This window comes from Vidua chalybeata, chromosome Z (genome assembly GCF_026979565.1).
Source record: "Vidua chalybeata isolate OUT-0048 chromosome Z, bVidCha1 merged haplotype, whole genome shotgun sequence".
NCBI classification, from domain to species: Eukaryota; Metazoa; Chordata; class Aves; order Passeriformes; family Viduidae; genus Vidua; species Vidua chalybeata.
In genome coordinates, this window is record NC_071570.1 from 46,038,261 (window position 1) to 46,065,907 (window position 27,647).

The 27,647-nt window shown below is 38.4% G+C and overlaps 1 protein-coding gene across 9 annotated transcripts in view; it reads left to right on the forward strand.

The window, feature by feature from the left end:
* The first annotated feature begins 248 nt into the window (after window positions 1–248).
* The window catches only part of PCGF3 (polycomb group ring finger 3), a 74,774-nt gene continuing 47,375 nt past the window's right edge, over window positions 249–27,647 (forward strand). For 5 of the 9 annotated variants that reach the window (XM_053931560.1, XM_053931551.1, XM_053931559.1 and 2 more), the window contains exon 1: window positions 249–2,069. The gene's annotated coding sequence lies outside the window, so the exon portion shown is untranslated. Of the gene's footprint in view, window positions 2,070–2,122; window positions 2,186–2,547; window positions 2,670–6,054; window positions 6,187–7,856; window positions 7,894–27,647 lie in introns of those variants that run through there. The other 4 variants (XM_053931554.1, XM_053931557.1, XM_053931552.1 and 1 more) reach the window with 2 other exon arrangements.

The following is a 27,647-nucleotide window of genomic DNA, read 5'->3' on the forward strand; positions in this document are numbered from 1 at the left end:
GTTGTATCATCTTGCTTAGGGTGCCATCTTCTAAAAAAATTCTATAGTAAGAGAAAGTCAACACCTATACACCATGGCCTTAATGGGTTTCCCAATTTGTAGTGTTTGGTCTGGAAACACTAGGAAAAATAAGCCAACCAAACAAAAAAAGCAGGCATGCAGTTTATAATTTCATGCACATTCTTATAGTTTGTTGCTTTTGCTTCTGGCTACCTAAACCCCAGTTCCAGGGGTTGGATAGGAAGCCCCATTACTTTCTACAACACACAACAAAGGCCCATACAAAGTAATTTGTGGTTAAACTGGAAAGAGAATTTATATTTCAGATAGACAAGATGCACTCATGTAACTACATAACCCTTGAACTGAAACAAAGGAAATCTAAAATGATGACATATTTTCCATTAACTCAGGCTTAGCATCTGGAAAACATAGCTCCCAGAACCAAGTACAACCCCTGTCTTGGCATGCAATAAAAGCTCAGTAGTTTGTAGAACATGGAGGGCTTGTGCCATATCAGATAGCCCATTTCCAATGGCATTTTTAGACAAGGTGGAAGATTGTGTCATGGCTCATTCTTTGTTGGAAAAGAAGAAAGAAAAGAGGGAAATATGCAGGTATTTTAAAGGATTACATTCAAAATATATGCATATTTGGGAAGATTGGTTTGGTGTCTTTAGTCTTTGGACAGGTGAATTTTTAAGTACTTGTCTTTGCAAGTTAAAAATTCAGCTGTTTGGTGCAAACTTGAACTTGGCATTATGGGCTTCCCAAGCTTTATGCATGCTCTTTGACCTGTGACTTCACACCTTCAGGAAGACAGGATCTTTTTTAATTTCAGCAGTCAGGAGTGTTTTGAGCCACCTACTGTTTGAAACAGTGCAACCAGCACTCTTATTAAAGTTTCTCCTTCCACCCAGCTCCTACTCAACTTTCCACTCTCATCAATTGGAAAGACACCTGTGTGCTTTTGAGGAAAACCTTTCAGGGAGAAGAGGCGGCTTGGAGCCATGCATAGGCACATCCTGCCTAAAAGCCAACCACCTCTGCTGATATGACCTTCCCACTCACAAGTTGCATGCATTTTTCAAGGTAGGGCACCCAGCCTCTGCTCCTACCTCTACTCTGTGCTGGTGTGGCCTCACTTTGAGTGTTATGTACAGTTCTAGGCACCTCAATGTAAGAAAGGTATTAAGCCATTAATGTCCAAAGGAGGGCACTGAAGACAGTGGAGAGCTTTGAGGGGAAGCCATTCAAGCAATGGCTGAGGTCAGTTGGTCTGTTCAGTCTGGAGGAGACTTGAGGGGGGATTGGGGTTTCCAACATCCTCGTCAGGGGAGATGGACTGGCAAGTGCTGATCTCTTCTCTGTGGTGACCAGTGACAGGACCTGAGGGAATGGCCTGAAGATGTGTCAGAGGTGCTTTAGGTTAGGTATTAGGAAAAGGTTCTTCACCCAGAGGGTGGATGGGCACTGGAACAGGTCCCCCAAGGAAGTCGTCACAGCACCAAGCCTAACAGAGCTCAAGAAGCGCTTGGACAATGCTCTTAGGCACACAGTATGATTCTTAAGGGTGTCCTGTGTAAGGAAGGATAAGAGTCGGACTCGATGACCCTGATGGCTCCCTTCCAACTCAGCGTACTCTGCGGCTCTGTGACCGGAACATGGCTTGGGCCCAGGCCTGTCGGGGGCTCCGGACCCCCCTTCGCCGGCCCCGCGGCCCGGGGGAGGGAAGGAGGGGGCGGCCGGCACCGTGCCCGGGTGAGCATCCCGCACGCATGCGCTACGAGCGCGGCGCCCCCGCTCGGCTCCGCTCGGGCTGCACTCGGCTATTTCCGCCTCTTTGTTTTAAACTCCGGGCCGAGCCCTTTAAATCCCCCTTTTTCTTTTTAAAATTTTCTTGGGAAAGGGAAGAGGGGCCGGTGTTTCCCTCCGCCTCGCGCTTCCGGCTCCTCTGCTCTCTGCCCTGCGGTGGCGCTCGGAGAAGGACAGGCCGGGAAGCGGAGGGCCGGCGGCGGCGGGGGCAGCTCCCGCTGTAGCCCCGAGCGGCGGCCGCGCCCCCCCGTCAGGTCAGTGCGGAGCCGGGGTGGCGTGGGGATCCTGGCCTTTCCCCGCCGAGGGGCTGGAGGGCACCCGAGGGGCTCGGGGGCGGGGCGGGCCCGCCGCCCCCCCGCCCACCTGCGGGGTATTTGCGGTGTGGGCTGCAGAGTGAGAGGAGGGGGTGCGGGCCGGGTGTCTTCTCCGCCCCGACGGCGTGGGGAGCTGCGGAGGAGCGGGCTGGGGCTGCGGGGGCCGCGCTAGAACTTTCGGGGCGGGCGTGGTGGGGGGGGGGGTCACAGGCGGGGTGGGGGTTTTGAGGGTTCCTCTCCCGAAACTGTCAGGGAGTCTTCGTGGGCCGGGGGAGCGTCTGTCCCTGTTCTGCCTTGTGTGCCCATCGTGGGGGAAGGTGGCTCTCGGCTGCTAGGGGAAAGGAAACCCTCACACCCCCCGCCCCACCCGTTCCTACCCTCGGGAGGAGTTGCCGATTGTGTGGCGGGTCCTGGGCAGGCGATAGAATCCCACGGCTTGAGGAGAAAGGGTCTCTTTGAGTGAAGGGGTGAAGATGGCGTTTCCAGTAAGGCGGAGATAGAGGGGACATGTCCCTTGGGTGTGCGACTTCAGCCTTGCAGGTATGTGGCTCCAGTGCTGTGTATCTGTGATATGAAGTTGTGAGAAATGGGAAATTAACTGATACTCTCAGGGGCTGGAACTGTTTTACAGTTTAAAGTCTGTAGTCTGTTTTATAGTCTGGAGACAAATATACATATATATGCACAAGCACACACACACACGTATATACACGTATATGTATTCAGTATTAAGAAATTTGGAAACTTTTCTAAACCATTGAGTTCTAGTAACTTGTGGTGTCACATTTGGACTTTTAAGTTGGTCACTTCTAGCCTGAAAGTGTTGGGTGTTACTTCAGTGTCCTGTGTGGAAAGTTTTGCGTGTCCCAAAGTTAATAAGGTTCAAAGAAGGTTTGATTATTGAGGGTTATCCAGCACTTGGGCGTTCTTTTGCTACTTCACATATTTGCAATTATTAATATATAAATATTAAAATATTTACCTTTTTAATTTTTTTTATTTTTATGGTTACTAAACTGTGCAGGCTTTCTGTCAGATCAGTTTAGGCTCTTCCTGCTTTCTGTATGAAATGCATGCCTCTGAGAAACGAGTTCAAGAAATTCTGGTTTATTACCCCTACATCCTCTGGAATGTTCTGAAATTTTTTTTTTTGTGTTTTTCAAAATAATACTGTGTATTTTCTTCCAGAGTATCACAGAAGATTGAAGTCTCTGGATGAAAAGCTTTCAATTAAAAAAAAAAAAGTTGAGATAAGCCTTCATGTTTAAGGAGCATCCCATGTGTGTGTCTTCCATTATAGATTGGTTTTGTTTATACAGAATGAACATATAAGCATATTGGAGCTATACTGTTAAGAGTTGTTTTAGTACTAGGTAGTTATTTTAGTACTAGTAGTAATTATTATTAGTTATTTTGGGGTAGGATACTTGTAAAGTTTTGTGTTCATTCTTTTAGTGGCGGATCAGATTAGATCAACTGTGTATCAACTGTGATACTCATCATGTGTCTCATAAAGGTGCTCTGAAATTCTTGAAAGTCTTTGGTAACAGGGGGAATAGAAACTCAAACTTTGTACCCTTTCAGAAGCATTACTATTTCTTTTGAAGCTATACTTATAGACAGTTTATAATATGTTTAAGGGAATACAGAAGCTGTGCAGAACCCAAGATACTCAGTGGAAACACATAGTATGCATTAGAAGATGGTCAGGCAACTTTCTAGAGATGCATAGGAGTACACTGACAGAAAGCTTGGAAATAAAACATTTCCTAAACCAGTTTTTGAGGAAAATCTATTGGCTTTCTTTCTGTGGCTGATCTGGCTGCTTCAGTCTTGTTACTCTGCTGTCACCGTAGAAAGTCAAGACTAAGCACTTGTAAATGTTGTAATAAAGTCAACTTAGAGTTTGTAATTATCCTAGCCTAATAGTAATGCCAAGAATGGCAGAAATTAATTGCTATGGTATGAAAGATTTCTGCTACTAAGAGAATGTAAAGTACAGCATTTAGTCGCTGCAGCTGTCCTGCTCTTACATCTCTTGTCTACTTACATGATTTAGAGGAGATAATCTCAAAGCTTTATATTTGAGTTACAGGTAAGTTTTCTCATCAAGAACCATTCTACACTTACTTTAATAGCTTTCATTTCTCTTTTCCCATATGGCCATTTAATCTAGGTAGCTTGGCCTTTTTAGCTTTTATCATGTAATGAACTCCCAGGACTGAAATAATTCTGGATTAAATTCCTGAACTCCTTGGGTAATACTGTGAGAAGAAGTTGAAGCATTTCCATTAAAATTTTTTAAGTGGAGCTTCTAAGTTCTAAGCTATGAAGTGGATGTGGACATGATGTTTTGAAAAGCATGCATGTTGATAGCCTTTCACTCTACAACTACTGTTTTAAATTACAATACTGGATTACAAGAAAGTGTAATGACATCTTGTATTTTATAAAAGAAATACTTTCTCTACTTCTTGCTTTGGAAATATTGTCATTTGATATATGTATGTAGTAAGTCAGTAGTTACTAAGTGGAAGTTTATTTTGATAGTAGCATTTGGAGATGCAGTTGATTTAAGACTGTCAGCGTTCCTGAAAGTTTATTAATCTAAACTCTGGTCTCTTTTTGTCAGTGCCACTAAAGATGTTTAGTGATGCTTAAACTTCAGTTAGGTTTGCTGTTATATTTAAGGGAAATGTGGAGGAACTCAGGGCAGTTTGACTGCAGTAGGTTAGAAGCCAGGCAGAAGGTGCTCATGTCTCCTAGCTTTCACAGAATTTACTTGGAAGCTCTGTCTTGAAGTAGTTTTGCATTACTTACACCACCCTTTTTAAAATACAAGCTTGCTGTATTAGAGTAATATTTCAAGTTTAGCTAGTATGTGAAAGTCTTACATGCAGTACAAGAGAAAAAAGAAGCAGGTTATTCTGTGTTAAAAGCAATGTTACCTATTGTGATATGTAACATATTTTCATTGCTAACTGAAGAAACACTATAAATAGTGGTTTGTTCTATACAAACGACTTTGTCTGAAGAGCCTAGACAAAACTCGCTGCTTTTATTGAAATTCATAGAATCATAGGATGTTTGGCTTCGAAAGACCTTAAACATCATTTTGTTCCAACTTCCCTACTGTGGAGAGGGACACCTCCCACTACTTCTCCCAGTTCTCAGGGCAGCATTCAAATTGGCCTTGAACACCTCTAGGGATGGAGCATCCACAGCTTCTCTGGGCAACCTGTTTCAGTGCCTCACCACCCTTACAGCAAAGAATTTCCTTGCAGTATCTAATGTAACCCTCCCGTCTTTCACTTTGAAGCCATTCCACATTGTCCTGTCCAAGAGTACGTGCTCTTGTAAAAAATCCTTCTCTTGTAGGCTCCCTTCAATTCCTGAAGGCTGCTGTTAGGTCACACTAAAGCTTTCTCTTTTCAGGTTGAACAACCTTGAAGGTTTGCTCAGCCTTTCCTTGTAGGAGCTGCTCTAGCCCTCTGATCATCTTGGCTCCTCTGGACTTGCTCCAACAGGTCCATGTCCTTCCTGTGCCAGGACCCCAGAGCTGGATGCAGGGTTAGGGTTAGACCCATGTGGGATCTCACCAGAGCAAAGCAGAGGGGCAGAATCCCCTCCCTTGCCCTGCTGGCCACCACCAGCACCCCCAAGTCCTCCTCCCCAGGGCTGCTCTCCATCTGCCAGCTTGTTTGGCTCTCCAAGGCTTCCAGGTTTGGATGCAGCTCTGAGCTCTTGCTCAGGAGTCCCTGAGCTTGGGAACCTCCCTGTACAGCCTGATCTAGTGCTCATCCCCATACTTACCTCAGTCACTGCAGGTGATGCTGCCTCATTGTCTGACTGAAAATTAGCTTTTCTCAAGTTATTTTACTGAATAAGTGTGTCTATACTTAAATCAACAGAATACGGAATTGAAATACTCAGTGTGGCGGGAACTAATTGGACTGAAATCCTTATGTGCTACTGAAAGTTTGATTGAAGTTCGTAGAGACCTGAAGTTTTGCAATCATACCGAAGAGTCAGCATTGTAGGAACAAATAAACCAGCAGTGAGTTCTTCAATGTCATTATTTTCTTTCCCCCCCCCGCCTTGCCTTTTTTCTCTTCAATCAGAAACAATACTTTAGACTTGGAATTTCAAACTATATGTAGGAACTTAAGGGTCTCTTTATTCTTTGACAAACACAACACATACTTTTCAAAAGTAGGGGGTGGTACAAATCATTAAAGGTAGGGGGAATGACGAACTCTGGTGAGCTCAAGTTACTTGTTCTTTGTGCCAGAAAATTACTGTTCTCACAGTTATGACTGCCTCTTTCAAATCACAATTATAAGTTGATGGTGCCAGTGGGGGAAATTGTTGAGGGGGTGGGTGTGAGAACTGAAGTAAATCAAGGTATATGTGTAGCATTATGATAGTGCAGGGGTTGTAAGGAAGAAATATGCAAGAGTGATAATCAGTCTTTTTTGTAGTTTTGTTGCCAGTAGAAAAACTTACTTGAACTGGCTCTGACATTATTTTTCATCTCTGCAAAGTGACATGGAGAAGACTTACTCTCCCTGCAGACATTTCTGATCTTAAGAGATAACTATTTTGTATTCTGAATTTTTAACTGACAGTAACTTAGAACTTTGTCTACATTAAAAAGATCTGTATTCTGGAAGCTGTAAGGATCTTTCTTGTTTGCTACTGAGACTGTCCTTATTGCTGGAAACTGTTGCTTTATGAATAGCATTATGTTCATTTTGACAGAAAGAAGTCTGTGTATATTTGGTGTCAATGAGAAAATGCTGTGCAGTACCTGTGTAATTAGGAGAGGAAAAGTTAATTTTTTAGGTTAATGGAATGAGTTTGATGTTACTTGCTAACTTGCAACTGGCTGCTTTGTCAAGATTTTCACTTAAGAACTTTTTTTTCCTCTGCATAACCAGACTTCATACAATACCTTCTCTTGTTGATTATTATCAACACCAAGGCTGGTGATGTTACTGGATAATAATCATAATAATAATCAATTTGCACTTGGTACAAATTATGGTATTATACCAGTACAGGTCGTCTTTGTTATTCTTTTACAATATGCATGCAAACAATACAGTTTTTGTAATCATGAATGTCATTTTTCATGCAGATATGTCAATGCAGTGTTTGATGAATTTTTGGGTAATGTGTTGTGCTGTACAGTTTTTTCTGGTTTCACCTGAAAGAAGAAGATGAAAGATACAGTACAGCTGGCTAAATTATAAATTCTTTATTTATGAATAATTGTGACACTTATTGTTGTATTTGAACTATTGAGTACACAGATTGGCATAATAAAAGCCATGGATCAGTTGATTACTTAAAGGACATTGCCAAATTTATTTTAACTTACTAGACAAAATGTTTTTACAATAAAAAATGATTTGTTGTACTAAGCACTGGCAATCAGTAAAACAGATTTGAGGAACAGGAATTTTTTTATTTTTTTTTTCCTCAAAAAAATAGTGCCGTCTTTTGTTCCTTCAGAGTGGCTTTTCCCCAGAATTGTTGGAACATGGAGACATCATGTTCTAGAAGCTTGAGCTCTGCCTTGGCACTAACATCAAGATGATCTGGGATCCTAACTCCTGCATTTCACATTATTGTATTTCATAATTTTTTGTTGTGATAATAACTGGATTTTCTTTCATTTACCTTTTTTTCCCCCTTATCTATAAATTATGTTCTGGACACAAGGACTCAGATATTGATTTCAGGATTCAAAATAGAAGAGGTAAGGGAATTTTTATGTGCTGTGTAAGTACCAAATCATGCATGCTGCTAAAAGTATATATGCCCCTGTTCCTACATCCAAGTATTTACATTTTAGAACATTACTTCTGTTAAATCTGTATCTGTTAAAGATACTTCTAATAGTATTTCATCACTTTAAGAAAGTGCTAACACTGTATTCAAACCTGTCTGCTTAATGCTTGAAATGGTTTTCTTTCCATCTTTGAGTTATTCCCTTCCTCTGAGATCTGGACCCCACACCAGTGTACAGTGTTTGCCTGATTGCTTCTCTCTGTACTTAGGAAAGGCCCCAGCTGCAGTGCTGCAGCAAATGATTAATCTTTCTTGCTTTAGCATTGTACTAGCTGCTTGTTTACTGTCTGTTTTTTAAGCTTTACTGGACCTTTTTTAGGAAAAAGCAAGCATAACTTGTTAAATGCTCACTTAAAATTTCTTGTCCACATGTGCAAGTTGTTCTTACTGTGTGCAAAAGACTACACTTGTGGAAAAGTTCTGTGGTGTGGTAAGTGTAGTAAAAAATTACACTTTTGTGTGAGATCTGTGGTCTTAGAGAAAAACATCTACCTTTTTTAGTAACATTTGCATGGATTTATTTAATTTGTTGAGTGAAATAAGTAACTAAACTATCTTTTCCTGTAGCACTTGCCTTAAACTAATTGCAAAGCAGACTTCCATCTTAAATCAATTTGTGCTTTAAGATCATATGTTTTTTATTGGGTTGCCATCAGATGATGATTACTTCACAGATACTTAGTTTGAATATTGGTAAAATAAAGTTCTCTGATTTATGCTTGTTCTCAGACAAATTGCAGATGGCCAGTATTTTTCTGTTTTCCATTGAAAAAGCCACATAGGCCTTTTCTGTGACTGAAATTACTGTAGTAATAACATATTTTACCAAAAGTTTCAATCTAACTATTGTTGAGTAGGAGGAGTTTAATTGAAATGCTTTTTAATAACATGTATTCTTGTTAATAGTACTCTTAGACTTGGTAGCACCAGAGTAATTTATTTGCATATTAGTTTATTAATTTTCTGTTTCCAGTCTTGTACTTTTCTTTCTTGATTGACTAGAATGAGGTAGAAATCCCTCCCAAGATCAGGTTATTCTGCAACAATTTCAGAAAACTTGTGTTTATATTGGGAAAATATTTCATTTGTCATTCTTTGGCCATTTTTCACAGGAAAAGCAGCCTAGACTTGTATCAGATGTATTGTAAATGGCACCACAGCAGGTAGAGAGGACTCCAGGTGAAGCAGTTTTCTTCTCTTCACTTTCTTGCTTGTGAGATTCTTTCAAGTTTTGATAAAAGTCACCAGAAGCAGTCTCTACACTAATCTACGTGGTATTACTGTCTTAGAAATACATAGGTGTAAAAAGTACTGTACTAGTTGCAGTCATTTTTAATGTAACATTTTAAGGATAATCTTAGATACTGCCACTGGAAATTCTTTATCGAAATCTGTTTAATCTGTAGCAGTTACTCAAATTATCTAAGGTTATTTTGTCCAGACAATAATAGCTCTTGGCTTGTGTGATTATGATTTTATGACTAAAAGTGGCTTGAGTTTGGACAAAGTTTTGCAGATACAGGGAGGATAATACTTTGTTTTGTTTCCCATTGGTTTTGGTGGTTTTGGTTTTTCTTCTTTTTTTGGACAAAGATATATTTTACCCTGGCCTTTTTTCTAATTTACTGAATTTATCAGTGCTATGGATTGAAAATAATTGTAGGACTAATTATTTATATAAGCTCTTCTTGATCAAATATGTAAATTGATTGTGGTCTTCTTTTGCTGCTTCCCTTAGGGAAGAGAAAGTACATCCTGTCCCCATTCTTCAGTTCCTCTCTCCATCACTCCACTAAATGGGTCAAATTACTTTCATAGTGGAACTTGATGTACAATTCCAAAGCCAGTGGTCTCTCAGAGCATTTGTTCTCCAGTCGCAAGCATTAGTTGCCAATGATTTGAATTTCTGGAAGAGTTTGGAAAGTGTCATAGATTTTTTTTTTTAATCTTTAGTATGGGAAATCTAGGGTGTAAGTACATGAGAAAAGTTTCTGGAGTCCTCTTCTGTATTTTCCATTATTACGCCTGATGTTACCATAAGATATGTTTACTGTAAGAGCGAAGACAAGGGAAAATGACCTGCTTTTGCTTCTCCCCCAGATTCCTTAGCCATTTATGGCTTCCCATAAGTAACCTTCTTTTCTATTTACTCATCCATTATCACCATCTGCAGAGTTTGACAATTTTAGCATTCAAATGGAAAAAAAATCCAAATTGAGCTCTCTTGTCCCAACTTTAATCCAAAACCAAGGGAATGAATTTTTTTCTTTTTCCTCTGAAATTTCTTCTTTCTAGTATGAAGAGACCTATACATGGTAAATCCTGAGAACAGAAAGTCTTTCAGATGGCCAGGATTTGCTTTGTGGAAATCGCTGGGAGGCATGGTCCTTTCTGACCTTGTCAGCCAAACTCTTACTGGTACATGTTTGCTGTGATGAATGTTGTGTTCTGAAGAATGAAAGGAAGCAAGTGTCAGTGTGTGTGTCATCTATTAAAAACTATTTCATTTTTAATAAAGTTGGTAACTTATTTTGGTTGTCTCTTACGGCATAGTTCAGTCACCAAAAGCAGGTCTTCATGTATTGCAGAGAAGGACTAAATTCAAGCCTACAGATACTACTAACAGACTGCAGTAGTTAATAACTTGCAGTGAAAGATTTTCATTTATTTTTACTGCAAGTCATACATCCATCCATTTGAAATTTGTTTAGGAAGCAGTAGGAGTGTATGAAAGTGATTTGGCTTTAAAAAATTCCTGAGCGTAGTTTAAAAGTGTATCTGGAATACAATTATTAAGGTAAGTAGCATAGATAGGGTTTGTTTATTTATTTACTTATTCCTTGCATGGATTATCAGGCTCTGTTTAAGCTGAGTCTTTTCAGAGAATAGTTTATTTCTACAGTTTTCGAACAGTTTGTATCAATGTGCAGCTGAACAGTTTTGGGTGGTAATGGCTATCTATTTGAATGTTAATTATCAATTCTCTAAGTTCAGTGATGTTTCTAATGATGAATACCTTTTTATACAGACTGAGCAAAAGATGATTATAAAAAGCTGTACCTCATCAATGACTTGCCAGTGCTTTCTTTGTATTTTGCCGCTTTCTTATCTTAAACTGTGGATTAGAAAAGTTCATCAGTACATCAGAAAATCATTATGTCCATCTGAAATGCTGTCATGACTCCTCACAACATAAAAGCCATTTTAGTCATATTTTAGTAATTTATCTGCTTTCATAGTAGTTCTCCACATAGGTGTTTTTACTTCATTTTACCTGTCTGTTAATGCTGTCTTTTTTTACTTGAAATTGGCAAGAGGTAGCTGGTTATTCGGTTTCTGTACCAGCTTCTTTATTTTCACTAACAATTTCCCATTACTTATAAAAGACATTGACATCAATGTCTTGTTTTAAGGGATTCTCAGGAGTTTTGTGCAAAGATGCACAACATGCAGAACATGTCTTCAACTCTTTTTTGGACTAAAACTAAAACTGTAGAGTACCATTACCAGGACTGGATAAGGAAGAGCAACTTAACTTTTGCACTGCTCAATTATGTGTTTTCTATATTTCTGACTCCAGAGAGACAGGCTTCTGTTTGGCAAAATGACTATAGGCAGGACTGGAAAGGGAAACTTCTACTAGCTGCATTATCTGAATCTTCTGTTAATGTTGCAGCAGGCGCTGAGGTGCTTGTAAGAGAAACTGGTAACCGTTTACTTTCTCTGGGATTCAGTTAAGCAGCTGGTATTTGGCAATTGAGCAAGTGTTTCCTTGGCTACTCCTTCCTGATTAAACTATGACTCGTAATTAACTAGGGGAAGGAAATACAGACTATCATTTTGGCAGATCTTAATAATATTTGCTGTTAGAACAGCACTTGAGAATTCTGTCTGTCAGGCAGGTTGGTGGAGGTACCTCTTCTTACACTTGCCTTTTTTTCCTGAAGCTTCTCCTTGCTCTTCTGCTATATGAAGCCTATATTGCCATAAAGTTGCCTTCATAATAATTTGTGGCAGTATCTGTTAAAATAAGCATCTGACCTGTAAGAAGGTTTTGCTTCCAGGTGGTCATCTCCAGCAAGGGGAGTGGACAGTTCCAATCAGTAGTTTCTAAAACTGAAGAAGTGAGTTTGTCTAGGTTCTTGCACAAGTGAAACTAGCCTCTGGTGAGATTTTATTGCCTTAGTAATTTAGACCTTTCAGCTCCTGTATACTGCCAAGCAAATTTTCTTCATTTTAAGCCAGCAAATGTCACATCATGGCAGTGATTAGATCACAGCAAAGAATTCAAATGTAAGGGCTGAAGCATCTCATGCTGTTGTTGTCCACTGTGGGCAATGTCCGTCATTGACTCTGACAGACAAAGTAGTGGTGGTGTAATGGTGTCACTCTGCTTTTTGGTCAGAGTTTAAGGAACTATCTGTTAATAATGACTTTGATGCAATGTTTGGAATGATTGATATTCTCTATTTACTATCAGGTTTTCTTGAACTGTGACGCATTATTAGATTATGCAATGAAAAAAAATCGTAACAGTAAAACTTTGGAAATCTTTTCTTTCTGCAACATTTACAATGAAATATAAAAACAAACCCAAAACCCACAAACTAGCCAACAGCCTGAAACAAAACAATCAAAAAACATCAAACCAATACCCATCAAAACAGAAAAAGTTTTGGTAACTACAGATATTTTTTCTGTGAAGTATCATTTCATTATGGAATATAATGCATGTTTTCGTATTGCTAGACATTTTATCTTCTTCCTTTCGTTCCTATGTGCATGCAAAACATCAGATCTAATGATGACAAAGAAATGAAAATAAATAGACTGTGAGTGCTTTAAAGGTATCATTCTTTCTACAAGTGTAAGTTTTCAAATGCTGTTATCCTGCTGAGAATATTTTGAACTGGGAAGTGGAGTAATGCTCATTGCTGAAATCATGCATACTTGGAAGTGTAGTAGTTGTTTTACATGAGCACACATAGCAATGTAAAGAAGTTTCAGAGATGCCAGGCTCATGTCTTCGTAATTATTTCATTAAGTCTGCCACAAGCATGAGTGGAATCTTTCCTTCACATAATGGGACCAATCCTAAATACAAACATAGTAAGAAAAATTCAGAATACATGAAGTATGGCTGATGAAATCTAGCTATGAATGTCTTCTGTGTTTTGGTAGAAGATCCTTTGAAATCTCTGTGCTGTCTGCTGGTTCTAATGGATACAGCACCTAATTGCTAAAAAAATGTGAAGGTTAAAAAAACTCTCTTAGGACAACTGGGTTTGTAGTTTAGGGCTGCTCTTTATGTTCCTATTTTGATTTAATGTGGTAAAAGTGGTATGTTCATCATGTCAAAATAAGCTCAGATCTTAAAGGTAGAGTTTTACTGTATTGGAAGGATGTGGTTTCGTGCTTTTTGGATGAGTCTAGGGTTTTTTATGCCCTGTCTTAGTCCTCCTTTGTTCAAACTACTGTTTTTCACTTTCCTTTTTATTACCTGTTAATGTGTCCATTTCTTACCTAATTCCTCTCAGCTATTCCTTCTTCTGCTACAAGCCTACATGTTTTTGTCACTCTGTTGGCAGCCTTCCTTTTAGGCTGTTTATATTGAAGGCTGTTATTTGAGTGCAGTTGGCATTGGTACAAAGGAAGAAAAGGAGAGTTCTGCCAAGTTTGATTTGTCCAGGTTGCTGTATTTTCCCTGCCTTTGTAGGGCTGACAAGTGCTTATTCGTTGCCCTTGATTCTGCATAGGACAGATGGGCCTAAGGGGTTTTTGTGCAGCTGAGGAATAGTGTCTTACATTTTTCGGACAGTTCTGCTGCTCAGTTGCAGGCTGATGAAATAGCTTTGGGATCTTCACTGCTGCCTATCTGCTGTCTTTCAAGGGAAGTTCATCACATGTCATGAGTGGTACCTGAATGAAAAAGACTTAACCATGAGAAACATATGTGCAGTACAAGGCCTGTGGGGTTGACACTGAAAAGGGGTCTGCTGGAATAGGAGTGGATGCTGCTTTCTGACACATGCACTCTCACTAATAAGTGATGATGTTTTCCTGGTATATTATTTTGCTTGCAGTGACTGACAAGTGTGGCTTTATCCCATCTGTTAATGAATTAATATATTACTGAAATTATTTGTAGGTCTCCTTGTTAAAAAAAGGGAAGCTTTTAATAGTGTATCCTGGCATATATTTAACAAGGAGAAATCTTCCAGTCTTTGTAAATAACACATAAAAGCCTCTTGTGGTTTAACTCCAGCCAGCAGCCAAGTAGATCCCTGTGTTATCAACACTGTTCAGCAGTATCCATGTATTATCAACAGTGTTCATCACACATCCAAGACGTGGCCCCATACTAGCCACTCTGAAGAGAATTAGCTGTGCCCTATTCAAAACCAGCAGATTCCACCCCTTATTCCATACCATTTACATCATGCTCAGGTCCCACACTATTCCATCCAAGCTCATTAACCACCATTCCCCTCTCTCTCTGTGATAAAATACCCAGATGTCATTCCTGTAGTGTGTGGACCACCCCTGCAAAATGTCCATAATATATCCTTTGATTTCATTGAGTCCATGACTTTGGTATCTATCTCTTATGGTAGCCACTCAGGACGGGAGAGGAGATGTGTTGCATGCAATTAATTTAGTCCAATTACTGGGCACCAAAGCCAGCTCAGATTGTGTCATTGCTGCTTGGACTTCTTGGAAGGTTTCTCCTCCTGTAGTTTGAGTAGTTCCTGTTATATTTATTCCTGCAACATACAACTCAGATAATGGATTGCAACAATTTAATGATATATCCATTATAATCTTCACACCTGATCCTTTTGGGTTTATAGGGTGTAATATTGAGTGAAATGCTCTTCTTGTCCCCAGCCTGGCTGCAAGGGGGTTCCTGGTAGAGTCTACTGTTAGTGGAGTCCACATTGTAGTCCTCCCAGGGCTGCAGGGACACAGCCTACTTCACCATGGTCTTCAGCACAGGCTGCAGGGGACTCTCCTACTCTAGAGTGGGGCCCCACTAATGGGAAACAGTTGTTCTTGAACTTGTCCAACATGGGTCCTTGCCATGGGCTGCAGTTGTTCATAAACTGATCCAATGAAAGTCCCTTGTGGAGACACAGGTCCTGCCAGCAAACCTGCTCCACCATGGGCTTCTTACAAGGTCACAGACTTGTTAAGTCATTTTAACAAGCCTGCTCTAGCAGGGGATTCTACATGGGCTGCAGGTGGATCACTCCTCCACCATGGAGGAACACATCTCAGTCTTTTCAGCTCATCTTTGGACCAAAGTTCAACCTGTAAGCACAGCAGCACTACCCTGGCCATCTGCCAGCCCAGACACATCTATGTGGTGTTAACCAAAGTGTTCTCAGGCATAATTCAGGAAGGTGAGAAGCAACACAGCAGTACAGAAAGCAGTGAAAGCAAAAATGAAGCACTAGCAAGCACTAGGTTCTTAATACATGTCAGCAAAGCAAGCCCCAATGCAAGCACAGGAGGCTGCTGTTTACCAGCTGAACAGTACTAACAGCTATATATTCAGTCTAATATGTCCCAATGGAATCTATCATTATCTTGAACCCTTTGTGCCTCATATCTGGAGCAAAAAAGGACTGTCACAGTTTAACCAAGCCCCACGCAGCTGCTCACCCACTCCCCTGGAGCAGGAGGGGGAAGAGAATCGGAAGGGTGTACTGTAAAAAAACTCATAGGTTTAGATAATGACAGTTTAAGAGGGAAAGCTGTGTGCAGAAGCAAAGGAAACAAGAAAACAAATTCAGTGCTACCCATGGGCAGTTGTTCAGCTTGTTCCTCCAGGAACAGGGCCCCATCACTTTTAACTGTCACTTGGGAAGACAAATGCCATCAAGCCAAATGTTTCTCTTGTTCCTCTTTCTTCCCCCCACTTAATATACCAAGCATGGTGTCACTTTAACGATACATTTGTTTTGACAGAGAAAAAAAGATAGAAAATGTTGTCAAAACCAAAGTTTTAAGATTTCAAGTTAAGAATTAAGGGAATTAAATGCTGAAAGAAATGGAGGACTGAACAGCTATAGGTGGAAAGAAAAATAGCTTTTGTGCTCTACTGGTTAAAGTCCCGCTATAGTATTTAATATGAAATAAATAATGTAAACTGTTTGTTTCTTATTGCCAGACATGAAGATTGTGTCTGGGGGTAGGAAAGCTGCTGCAGCAAGAGTTCAAAGGAGACTGAGTTTGTTGTATCATTGCTGCAATTTATATCTGAAAGAGCTGATTGTCAGAATAATGGGAGAATCGTATGAACATAGTGCATCTTAGAGTCCTCCCAGGCTTTCAGGAACAAAAGAATAATTTTGCAAGGCTCCTTTATAATTTGAACTATATGTAGATAGATGATTTTATGTAATTTACTGTCTGTACATTTGAATCCAGAAAGACTCCAGAATACCTGCAAACCACTTGCAGGTTATGGAGCAATTCTAGCAACATTTTTTTGTCATCTGTTGCAGCAGCACAGAGGCAATTATTGGACAGATCAGTGAAGTTGAAAGCTTTAGTCACTTATTTTTTTTTAACCAAAGGATATGTAGTTTCTCAGGCCATTTCAAATCTTTGAATTAATTAACCATCAAGTGCTGCTATCTGGGCTTAATCTACATGGGAATGTGAAAAAGTGATTGTTGGTAAAATGTGTCTTCAGCTGAATTGTAGTACTCTCCTGCTTCTTACCAGCTGGTAGCTTCTGGCCTGTCACTACAGATTTCCATTTTAACAGCTACTCTTTTACTGGTCTGCCAGTGTACCTGGACCAAAAAGTGGAGTCAAGTGACTGAAAGCTTGAATTTTTATGGGGCTTTTAATAGATAACAAGAGAAATTGTCTTATTACAAATATTTGAAGAGTCTTCCTCTCTATTTCAGAAACTAATTGATAGAGAAAATTGGTGTTTCTGATACAGATCTGTGATGAAAGATATAAAAGTCCTAGTACTCAGGTTATCATACAGTTACTTGCTAGGGATACACATTTTTCCTGCTTTTGTTAATAAGTGGTTGATTTCTGGGGTTATAGAATGGCATTTAATTTCTTACATAACTAGATATTTTTATTGTATGATTAGGATTTTTCAACAACTTAAGTTAAAACATACATGTGTAAGTGGAATGAGGAAGGCAAAGATCACCAAAGCTTAAAGATTTTGGGGAGTTGATGGCACAGATCCATAAGGCTTCTTGCTTCTTCATGGTAAACCTTTCAAGCCCTGGTTGTCTTGTCTGGATGGAGTCAGAGCAATCAGTTCAAACATACACCATTGAATTCAAATGACAACTGAAAGTCATTTGTTATTTTGAGTTGTCCATCTGTTCTGCAGAGGTCTTCATAATGAACGTTACAGTCTGTTTCAACTGTGGTTAAGACCTTACATTACTTCTCTGAAGTGCATGGATATTAACCATTCAAAAGGCGATGTGAAATCAGGTAGTAAAATCTCACTGAAGGTTTTTTTTTCTTCATGAGATTCAGGGCTAGTTTTGATCTCAGTTTTAATTACTGGAAGTTAAGGATCTCTTGGTCTGTGTGAAACAAAGTGATTTTTTAATGACTTGTAGTTTACATCTCTAAATTCTCAAAATGTAGTATGCTGGAATATATTCTTCCAGTGTATGACAAATGTCTCCACAACATCTTGTCAAGACTTGATCTGGGATCAAGAGTAGTCTTTTCTTCAAAAACCTCCTGCCTCTAGCAGTGATTTTGATTTCTGATAATGAGCCATATGTTATTTAGAGAAGGTCATAGTGGTGTTCATTACAGAAAATAAGTTCACTTCTGCAATAATGCTTTGCTTTTACAATATTTTAAGACTTTGGGAACCTTGGCACTCTTAAGACTGCTTTCCAGTTTTATCCATGCTTGTAAATGGATGTTGATTGGAAATGACCTCAGCACTAAAAAAGAAAATAGCAGAATGTAAAGAGTAATTTGAATGTAATTAAATCACTGTTTCTTTGTCAGAAGGTGGAAAATGTTTAATATGATAAAATCTTGCCAGACAGATGTTTTTATTCAAGCTATCTTGCAGAGAATTTTATCTGTTGTTGCACAAATATTTTTCTGAGTCCTTGTATTTGTTACTTTGTTCTTAGGACTGTGTCAAGACCTTGTCATGAGCGTCTCATGGTATGAACAATTAAGCATGTTTTAATTGGAAGAAGGGTCTGGACAGCACTTAAATTAAGAGTTTTGAAGGAAATGCTTTCACAGACTGAGGAGCTAAGCTAGTGGTGTTTTGCTGCCAAACAAATTTCTGTTTTCAACATGCAGTGCATCCTCTTTGCTTGAGCATTCTCAAGTTCTCCATTAACCTTCCTGTGAATAAGTGAATTTAGCAGTCCTGCAGAAGACCATCTGCAGATTTGAGTCATTCCCAAAGCATCTCTAAGCTTTGAAACAGCACTACCTGTCTGGAAGATACTGTTTTAATGTGACTCTATTAGGAGATGCTTTGAACAGTACAGTGGTGAAATTCTAAAGTTCTGCTAATCAAGACAAGCTAGATGTCAGTTAAAAAAACATGTTTTCTAATGTAAAGTGCAACAAAATATTTTTCTTGCAAAGAATTTTACTGACAGTGTAATTTATAAAAGCCTTTCTAAGTAAAGATTTCATTAATGAAATTTTATTTTAAATGTGTACCTTACTAGTCTATACAAGACTTTGTGTACTCAATTGTACAATAGAGGTATTGTGCAATAAATCACAAATATAGTGGTAAGTCCATCTGATTCTAAAAAAAATCCACCAAATAACAACAAAGAATAACTGTAATATTTTAGAACTTTGAGACCATTAAATCACCATTTCTATTTGGATTATATTACAAATGCTTGAGATTCTCTTAGGTTTTCTATTACCAAATGAAACATTTGCTTTGAGGCAGTGTTTTCTCTGTTTATGCTGCAGCTGCCAAAATCTTACCCAGAATGAAATGAAAATGGCTTACATTACCATAACATGATTTCACATAGATACATTAAATACATTACTTGCATTAGATACATTACTTGCTATTAGTGAAAGCAACTGTGTCAAAATGGTTTCTGTGGAGGGCAAGGTAGTGGCTGGGCTGAAACACAAACTGTAGGTGTTTGTGTGTGGCAGTCAAGTGAGTTTTAAAAACCATGCCCTCCCTATTAACACATGAGTGCAGAAGTTGCGAAGAATAATTCTTTGCCCTATGACTCTTTATATTTAATACCTTTTTTTCCCTGGAGATGATACTCAGTCTACTGGGGTGTGTAAAAAAAGGGCATAAAATGCTTGGTAATAAATTTCATCCTCTTTCTAAGTGGGCTTAATAGTGTAATAACTGATACTATATTTAAGTATACATCCCTAATTTCTGTGATACTGAGTACAAGCACAGCCAAAACAAGTACAAGACACCAAGTTTTAAAGGTGTTTTGTTGTTTTCAAAATGTTTTTGTCTTGCCCTTTCTTTCCCTCTGATTTTGTGCTGCTGACTCCTGCTCTGCCCACTGCATTACTTGTCTCAGAGGTTAAAAGGGGCGAATTATTTGGAAGGCTGGAGCTGAAAATGAAAAAAATCACATTTCCCTTAGCAGCTGGCTCTGCAGGTACAACAAAACTTAGAAATTTTTGTGCTGTTGCAGTAGGGCCACCTCATATGCCCTCAGTTTGAGTCTCCAGATACACTATTGCTCATTGCAGATCTTTTGCCATACACTTTTCCTCCCAAGATACAGAAATTCAGTACTAGGTCAAAAGCTTATAAATTTGATCCCAGTAATTGGGATCTCATACTAATTCAGTTCAATATCTTGCATCTGAAATTTGGCTTGATTGCCAGTTGCCTTTATCCTGCCTGATGAAGGAAATGTTGATGTGGAAAAAGCAGGTTTAAATTATAGGAATTTACAATACTAAATATCCCTATATTTTTCTGGTAGTATGCTTACTACCATTTTAAATGTCATCCAAGAAACCTTGAAGAGCATAATCACCTTTTTATCCCCTTTATTGAGGTTTACAGTGTAGCTTTATGATATTAATATGTAAGACCAGTACAATTTAGGAACAGTGACTGTAGCATGCTGCTTTTGAGATGACTACTTGGAGACAAAATAGTGAACCACTGTATAAACAATACTCCAAACCCTAGTATCCTAATACACTTCAGTAAAATAATAGGAAAAAAATATTAGCCAATCTGAAAGTACTTCGAGAATTGGATTTATCTTATGTTTTGTACATTTTTGGCTAGCTACAGGAATACATAGTCTTTATAATGAATGTTTCTTTCTCTAGGATGAATGTTTCTTTCAGTAACCAGCCCCCACTTTTTTTTTTAATCCTTCTTTTGTAACAGCAGCAGTCTTTGGATTAGTTTCAATAAATTTTGAATATAGATTTTAAGATAAGATACCATTTTACAGTGAAATTTGTATTGTAACTTTCAAGCTCAAATAAAAGCACTGCAACTGCACTTACTGTAACTTTTTAAGTTAATACACTTACTGAAAGAAAACGGAAAGTACCTATACAAATTCTCATATAATGTATTACTTTATGTTCATTATCATGTTTTATTTCTCATAAGGAATACCTGCTATCTGTTGCCACTTGAAAAGCTTCTTATTGATGAACTATGGGAATGTGATCTCTTCCATAATAACACTTCCAGTGTGTCTTGGGTGGATGCAATACATATTTATCCCTTGTCTGACTCTAAGAAATGTTGAGGCAGTGGAAAAAGTGGAGGAGGAAGGATATGGGGAATAAGGCACTGGAGCTGACAGTTGTGATGGTAGGTGGGAAGCAATCAAATAAGTAGTCCAGGATGTTGCATTTAGTGTGTATGTATGTACATGTTCCTTACTTAAAAATCTGCCATTCTTTTATTTTTCACTCTCATTGCTCTTCTTCCTAAACAGAACCTTTTAAAATGCCAATTCTGTTTTAGTATTGGTGCTTTATACATATTAATATAAGACAATTTTTAATCATCATTGCTTGACATCAGGAAAACCTTAATCTTTAATTGCTTTGCGCTGTGTTTGCTTTTGCCTTCAGAACTGAAGGTAGCTAATGGCAAAATCTGTCTCCAGCTTCCTATAGAGAGGCAGGGTGCTTATTTATCTGCTCTGTTGAATTCCCATTTGTACATTTTAAATGCAGTTTGATTTTCTTTCCTCGTGATGTAGTCCCGCAGCAAAACTCCATAGTGGGCTTCTATAATAGAGATTTGGAGAAGTTACAGGTGGTCCTTATGGGAGGGGTTAAATAATGGTTGTGCTGCAAGTCAGAGTTGAGAGTATGACATTGTTTGCATTTGGTTTTCTGCAGCTGGTATGCTGGCAAGATAAAAACACATATATTGTCATTTTCTTGTGTTTGCTGTGACCTTGCTGTATCAAAGGCACCATCATAGAGAATCTGTAAAGTCTGAAACACTGGGTCATTTAGCTAACTTCACTCTCCCCCTGTCTTTAAGTTAACAAACAAGGTGCCTTATTACATTTCTACATTATGTGAAGTATAAGAGTATTACAGATATTTGGGAACATTTTTCTAAAGCCCACCTAAATATAGCTCTTAGTTTGCGCATGTGGTTTCTTTCCAGTGTATATTTAATTTAAATAACTCTCTCTGTTTTCTCCTCATCTTGTAAGTAACAGTCATATTACTTACCTCTCAGACCAGGATGTGATAGGTGAATATAGGAAAGACAGAGGGATTTTTTTACTCACACAATGTTCTTGGTCCAGTTTCCTGTCCTTCTTAATGCGTTCATCTAGAATTGAACATTATTTCAAAAGATGTTTTACTTAGTGGTTTACAACATTTCATTTAAGGCAGACTATAACTATTTAAGTTGGCCTATGATACATTCTGGATTAGTCTCTATCTGATTATGGCTGCAGTAAATATTGCCAATGCTTGAAGCCTGTGCTTTCACATGTTTGGATGGAAGGTACTGTCCATCTGTCCATGCGGGGTTTTTATACTGTTAAGTCTTGGCATCTATGAATTAAAATCTACAATGAATCTAATGAAACTCAATATTTATTGAAAATGAAATATGAGTCTCAGTGCAAGGATTATGTCTTTCTTCTTTGAAGTTGTATGTTATTGGTAGGTGAAGATGTAGATATGTTTTTAAAGTAAACGTTGTGTATAATAATGCTCTAGTGTTGCCATTTTTCTGACAAATAGGTATTTATTGTCTTTAATTGATTTTACTGGAGGAATAATGGTTACTTGATTTTCAACATATCTTCCTTAATTTAGTGCTTTATAAGCATCTGTTGTCAGTTGAAAATTCAAAGATCTCTTACTTTGATGATTTTGGTATTTGTTTATCTCTGGCTGCAAACACATTGATAAGTTTTGTAACCATTTTTTAGCTAAATTTAACAGGTTCCTTCATGATTCAGGATTCTAATGCAGTTAATTAATTTTAATAAAGACTCCAAATCTAAGCAATGTATAAGAGAAAATACTGAAATAAAACCTTATATTAAAATGTCATTGTATTCAACCCTAGTATTAAACAAATGTCTAGTAAATTAAATTTTTAAGATATTTGGCAAACAGATTGAATGGCTCTTCTTGTTGTTTGTGGTGATCGCTTTGTGAGTGGGGAATGAAGTTGATTTTTACTATGTTTAACATTTTAATAGTATTTATGTCTTACGAATTTTCTAAGGAAGTTAATTCCTATGACAGCTGGGAGGGGGTGGTGTTTTATGTTTATCATTTCATTCTTTAGATTGAAAAGACAGAAGATGTTACCAAAATTTGTGTGAAAGGGTGTGGGACCCAGTTTTGAGTCACTCAGTCACTTAGACTTCAACTTCATTGCTATTTCTCCTGTCTTAAATGAAATCCTTCTTTTCTTTATTATGCCTTTCACTAATGACATGTAAGACAGAAATTTTTAACATCTTTGCTATTTTGACAATTTACTGCAAGGCCTGTTTCATTTTCTCTGGACACGTGTTTGATGGATCAACCATAAAAGAAAATATGTGATGTGAATAAAGAGTAGATGGGTAGATTTAATGCTTCTATGTCCTGATTGTTGCATCTGCTTTATCTCAAACATTGTGTCAGTTTTTACATGTCATTTATTATCAGTGCTGTCTTTTATTTTACATTGAAATGAATGAGCTGTGTTTAAAAGTGAGTGTGTTTTGCTTTGGGGTGAACTTTTCTTAATCCACCTTAATGAAACTATTAGTAATTTGAATATATCTTGAGTAGTTCGTCTTTAACAAGTTAGTCAGGTCTTCTCAAAAAAAGAGCCAGGCTCTCTTGAGTGTAATAGATCAAAGAAATAAATACTACATGGTCATTTTCAAGGATGTTTTCATGAAAGTGGTGTGATATCAAAGACTTCTTTGTTTTGTATTACCTGGTAGCTGACGTTACCATTAATCATGACCCAAGTTCTCTGAAATAACATAGTAAACTTAATTACAAATAAGTTGGCTAAAGATCCCATTATTTGTGCTTTAGTTGACTTGTCAGCTCTTTGTCTTTTGATCATGAATGTGAAATGGGAATTGTCTAGTGAATAGTAAGAACTTGTAGAATAAAAATCTGACTAGCATAAAGCTCATCACTGAATCAGCCTCTTGGGTAGCAATATTGAAGATCAACTTATACTTCCTATGTATAGGAAATTTTACCACAGAGGTGTTCAGCTAGAGCTTTTTTGAGTTGCCAGCTGGTTGCAGGGAGGGAGAAAAAAATATTTCACTCATTTGTGTAGTTCCAGAACCAAGACTAGAGATGAAAAACAAAAACAAATAACAAAATCTAAATAGCCTTTTCAGTTACCAACTCACACAGTCACTTTAAAACTAGGATCATAAGCTTTGGTTTTTAAAAAATTTTCTCCAGTATACTTGTGGCAGTAGTAATGCTCTTGTATAAGTTAGAAATTTTAATATGTCTGTATCAGGGATGCTTTTACTTGCTGTGTGCAAAAATAAGGTGGGGTTTTGTCCTTGGTTGGTTTTCTGGGTTTTTCCCCCTTTTTTGATTTCCTCTAAACTGGACTTGAAATAAATAAACTTAGACTTGGGGAGTATTTCAGGGAGAAAAATATGATAGTCTAGAGCTTTAAGTACTGCTCCAGTTTTTCTTCTCCTATCACCTTCCCTTTTGCTTAGTTGTGTTCTCAGGGTTTATGAATGTGTTTGGTAAGCATTGTTCTTGGAATCAGTACCTCTGAAACAAGCATGCAGTAATATGCATTACTGGGAAGAAAGCCATAATTTTTCTGCATCTTATATAGTTATCCCTGCTAAAGAAAGTTCCTTGTTTATTAAGGAACAGTGAAATGTCCCAGCATGCCCATCCACCTTGTCCTTCCAAGTATTGGGATACGTAAAAACAAAATAGATGTGGATGGTAGCTGGAGTCAGAAGGCATGGTGATTTTCTTCCTAATCACTTCATGAAATGTAAATGCATTCTGATAACTTCTATATAGGCCCTGTATTGACCTAGTTTTTAATTTTGATTGACTGACCTGATCTCCTTCAGTGACAAGGTGACCCGATTAGTCAATGAGGGAAGGGTTTATCTTGTTTATATGAACTTTAGTAGAGCCTTTGGCACCAATTCCTACAGTATTCTATAGAAACTGGCTGCTTAGGGCTTGGCAAGTGCACTCTTTGCTGGGTAAAAAGCTCTCTGGATGGCCAAGACTAGAGACTGGTGGGAAATGGAACTAAATCCAGCTGGCTGTTGGTTGCAGGTAGTGTTCCCAAGGGCTTAGTATTTGGGCCGGTTCTATTTAATGTTTTTATCAACAACCTGTATCAGGGGATCAAGTGCTGCTTCAGTCAGCCTGCAGATGACACCAAATTGGGTGGGAGTGCTGATATGGAGGGCAGGAAGGCTCTACAGGGTTGTCTGGACAGGATGGATTGGTAGGCTGAGGCCAGTGATATGAGACTGAACAAGGTGCAGTGCCATGTCCTGCCCTTGGATCAAAACAACACCATGCAGTGCTATAGGTTGGGGGCAAAGTGGTTGGAAAACTCTCCAGCAGAAAAGGACCTAGGGGTGCTGGTCGACAGCAACTGAACATAAGCCAAGGGTGTTCCCAGATGGCCAAGAAGGCCAATGGCATTCTGGCCTGTATCAGGAATAGTGTGGTCAGCAGGACCAGAGTGGTGATTGTCCCCCTATACTCGTCACTAGTGAGGCCACACCTCGAGTTCTTTGTTCAGTTCTGGGCCTCTCATGATGGGAAGGACATTGAGGTGCTGGAGCAAGTCCAGAGAAGGGAAAAGGAGCTGGTGAAAGTCTAGAGCACAAGTCCTGTGAAGAGCAGCTGAGGGAGGTGAGGTGATTTAGTCTGGAGAAAAGGAGGGTCAGGAAGACCTTCTCACTCTCCACTGAAAGGAGACTGACCCCAGTTGGGGGTCAAGTCTCTTCTCCCAGGAAGCAAGTGGTATAAGAAGAGGAAATGGCCTCAAACTATACCAGGTGAGGGTTAGACTGGATATTTGGAAATATTCCTGTACTGAAATAGTGGTCAGGCATCAAACCAGGCTGTCTAGGGCAGTGTTGGAACTCTGAAGGTGTTTAAAAGATGTGTAGATGTGGCATTAAGGGACATGATTTAGTGATGTGCTTGGCTGAATCCATAGTTTATAGTGTCAGCAATTATAGTAAAGTGAGTGAGTGCTACTGACAAACTAGCCAAGCTCACCAGCATGGACAGGCATGTGTGTCTGTTAAGGGGAAGATGGGCGGAACTGACTGTTAGGGTGACCAAGTGAGTCTGGATGGCTGCCAGGGACACAGCAGGATCTGGAAGTCTCCATCGTGAAAATGATGGTGAATGTGTTGTTTTAATTCATTTTTTTTTTCTGTTTCAGAGCAGTCCTGGTTTTTTCTGTGCTCAGTTACTAAGATAGAGCTACCTGCTTTATTGAAGGTAGAGTACTGGTGCCGTCTGGTGGTGACACATTCTCAGGAATGAGAAAAATCACTTGTGAGGAATTCCACTGAGATGTGAAAAATTGCTGGCATGATACTAAAAAAAATACGTGGATATATTTTATGCCTAGCATGTAATTCTTCTCTTGAATTAAGTCATAAAAATCTGCACGTGTACTCATAACTAAGCTTGCTACAGCAACTTTAAATCTTTAAATTTCTTTCTGCTCAACAGAAAGGTTTGTTTCTATTAGTTTCTTTTATGAAACAGTGTTTTGCAAACACAACATAAGAGTTTTATTGGAGCCTACAATATTTTAAAACTCATTTTAAAAGACAACATATTTTCTGTTACGCCATTTTGCTAAAGCCAGCACAAACTTCTCACTGCTAATGTTTGAAGTCACTGGGCTCTTTTATAAGTTGCTTATATTTTGTTTCAAAGTAAAGGTTCAACAACATACATCTAACAACAGTTGAAATAAAAAACTTTGGTATCTGAAGCAAAAGCAACCATAGTACTGTTTTCTTTGTCCATCCATCTGTTGAAATCATATCCTGCATCCTATGTTGCTTACCTGAGGTAATACCTGAGGTAATATCCTCATCCTTCTTCAAAATACCATACAGGCTGTATTGACATTTCTAGCAGTGGAAGTAGGACTATGACTGCTTCTCCACTTCTCTTGAAGTAAATGTCTGACTGGTAAATATCTTGCTCTACAATGGAAAAACTTGTACAAGAGAAAGGTACTTTATTTTAAGCTGGTGAGGCTTTTTAATTAATTTCATTTAGCTGTTACTCTTCATCTGTTGCAGGTCACCATATTATTTTAATAAGTTACTTTTAAATAAATTTCCTTATGGAATAGAGGTCTGTTTGTTCAGTAATGAATGACTTCTATCTTTCTATTGCAACTGATTAGAATAACAAACTATTTTTGTTCTAATCCAGGTAATTGAAAAAGATAAATTCTGTGCTTGTATCTCTTCATAATCTCTGACCTCATGACCATACAACACTTTACTTGCATTGTGATGGAAGTGTGAATTAGACTTAGTTCTAATAACTAATTGCATTAGTTCTCTCATTACATGGTTGTGCTCATAATATCAGGAGCCATTTTTTAATTCTGTCTTTATGGAATAAGGTGTTTCCAGGCCTGTTCAGCTAGTTTGTGAATTCAGTTTGTGAATTAGATAGAAACAGCAATTAAAATTGAACATATGTAATAGTACTTAAGAAATTAATGTTAATATATATAAATTAATAGTTAAAATGTTAATTTATCAATATTTTTGTCATCTTTGAGAATAATGAAACTGATTGCCATAGTAAGGGCTATATTCTTTTTCTGCACTTTAATTCAGCTCATTGAAAATCTAGATTTATGTACTGAGTGAGATGCATGACTTTTGTGATCTCACAAAAGTGAGATGCTTATGCCCGATGTAAGCCACACAATCATAAGCATCAAATTTGAAATTTTTCTTTTCCACACTTAGTTTTGAACCTGAACAAAATTCTATTGTTGTAATGTTTTGTTCTTAGAGCTGTGACTTTCATGTTAAATACACGTCCTTGTGAATTGAGGTACACCTGTTGCTTCCAGTACAGTTGTCATTCAGATTCCGGTGCTGTATGACTTTAGTACCTTTCAGCAAGATTATTCAGCTA